Below are 2,632 nucleotides of genomic sequence, written 5' to 3'. Positions count from 1 at the left end.
GCAACTCGGGCCCACCTACCCAGGGGTGGCACCACCCACAGTGGGCTGGGCCCTCCCACATCACTCATCAAGAAGATGCCTTTCAGGACATGGCCACAGGCCAGTCCAGTAGAGGCAATTCCCCAATTGAGGCTCCCTCAACCCAGGTGTGTCAAGTTGACACTAAAGCTATCCAGCACACCTAGTCTATATAGAGAGTTCTAGGCCTGCCCTACCCAGTGTGTCAAGTTGACACTAAAGCTATCCAGCACATCTAGTTCCTGATTTTAATGGGAATGCTTCCAGTTTTTCTCCATTTAGAATGATACTGGCTGTGGGTTTGTTGCATATAGCTTAATTATGTTGAGGTAGGTTCTCTCCAGTCCAATTCCCTCTAGGACTTTGAACATAAATGCATGCTGAATTTTGCCAAAAGCCTTTTCTGCTTCTATTGAGATGACAATGTGGTTTTTGTCTTTGAGTACATTTATATGGTTAAGATGTTTATTGACATGCGTATATTGAACCATGCTTTCATCTCTGGGATAAAGTCTACTTGACCACGGTGAATGATCCTTTTGATGTGTGTCTGTATGCGGTTTGCAAGTATTTTATTGAGAATTTCTGCATCTATGTTTATTAAGTATATGGGTCTATCGTTTTCTTTTTGGTTGTGTCTTTACCCAGATTAGGTATTGGAGTGATGCTGGTTTTATAGAAGGAATTAGGGAGTTCTCCCTCTGTTTCTATTGTTTTGAAAAATTTAAGTAGTATTGGTTGAAGGTGTTCTTTAAATGTCTGGTAGAATTCTGCTGTAAATCCATCTGGGCCTGGGCTTTTTTTGGTTGGGAGGCTTTGTATTACTTTTTCAATTTCCTTATATATTATGGGTCTGTTTAAACTGTTGATCTCTTCTTGGTTTAATTTTGGAGGTTCCCATGATTTCAGATATCCATCTATTTCTTTTAGACTTTCAGATTTAGTAGTATATGGGTTTTTTAAGTATTCCCTTATAATGGTTTGGATCTTTTGGTTGTTGTGATGTTTCCCCTTTCATCTCTGACTTTGTTGATTTGGACTTGATCTTTCTTTCTTTTGGTTAACTGGGCTAAGGGTCTGTCTATCTTGTTTAGCTTTTCAAAGAACCAGCTCTTAGATCCATTGATTCTTTGTATTGTTTTCTTTGTTTCTATTTCATTCATTTCTGCTCTGATTTTTGTTATTTCTTCTCTTCAGTTGGGTTTGGGTTTCATTTGTTCTTGCATTTCCAGTACCTTGAGTTGGTGTGTTAGCTCATTTATTTGGGCTTTTTCCAATATTTTAAAGTAGGCACTTAGAGCTATAAACTTCCCTCTTAGGACTGCTTTTTATGTGTCCCAGAGGTTGTGTTGTGTTGTGTGATCCTTTTCATTGAATTCCAGGAATTCTTTTATTTCTTTCTTAATTTCTCCTTTGTCTCATTCATTGCTTAGGAGTGTGTTGTTCATGTAGTGACTAGGGCTTTATCCAGTGTTGATTTTGAGCTTTATTGCTTTGTGGTCTGATAGAATGCATAGGATTATTTCAATATTTTTGTATTTGTTGAGGTTTATTTTATGGCCCAGTATGTGGTCAATTTTTGAAAAAGTTCCATGAGGTGCTGAGTAGAAAGTGTATTCTTTGGTGTTTGAGTGGAATAATCAAAAGATGTCTGTTAGGTCAATTTAATGTATGGTATCATTTAATTCAGACATCTCTCTGTTTATTCTTTGTCCAGTTGACCTGTCTAATGGAGACAATGGGGTATTGAAGTCCCCTAGTATTACTGAGTTGGGGTTAATTTGTGTCTTAAAGTCCCGTAGTATTGCTTTTATGAATTTGGGTGCACCAGAATTTGGTGAATATAAGTTAAGGATTACAGTATCTTCTTGTTTAACTGTTCCTTTGATCAGAATGAAGTGACCCTCCTTATCTCTTCTGATTAACTTTACTTTGAAGTCTATTTTGTCAGATATTAAAATTGCAATCCCTGCTTGTTTCTTAGTGCCATTTACTTGGAATATTCTTTTCCATCCTTTTACCTTAAGGTAGTGCCTGTCCTTGAAGGTGAGATAGGTTTCTTGCAGACAGAAAAGAGGATTTTGTTTCTTAATCCATTTGCTTAGCCTGTGTCTTTTGACTGTGAAGTTCAGTGCATTGATATGTAAGTTTATTATTGAAAGGTATGTATTGGTTGCCTCATTTTGATTGCTATTTGTGTTCTCTGTGTAATTTTGTGTTTCCTAGATTATATCTTTGTTTATTTTCTTTCATTGCCCCAAGGTATAGTTGTTTCTCCACTCTCTGTATTGCTTCAAGTATTCTTTGAAGGGCTGGTTATGTGGACAGTCTATTCTTTCAGTCTATTCACATCATGGAAGATTTTTCTTTCCCCCTCAACTATAATAGACAGTTTCACTGGGTATAGTATTCTGGTCTAGCATATATTGTCATATAGAACTGAAAATACCTTGGTCCAGGCTCTTCTGGTTTTCATAGTTTTCACTGATAAGTCAGCTATAATTCTGATGGACTTTCCTTTGTATATGACTTGTTTTTCTTTTGCTGCTTTCAGTATTCTTTCTTTGTTCTGTACATTTAGTGTTTACTATAATATGTCATGGGGAGTTTCTTT

The sequence above is a fragment of the Nannospalax galili genome, unplaced genomic scaffold (assembly GCF_000622305.1).
Source record: "Nannospalax galili isolate Female #2095 unplaced genomic scaffold, S.galili_v1.0 scaffold154, whole genome shotgun sequence".
Taxonomy (NCBI): domain Eukaryota; kingdom Metazoa; phylum Chordata; class Mammalia; order Rodentia; family Spalacidae; genus Nannospalax; species Nannospalax galili.
Note: the sequence above shows the minus strand (reverse complement) of the source record.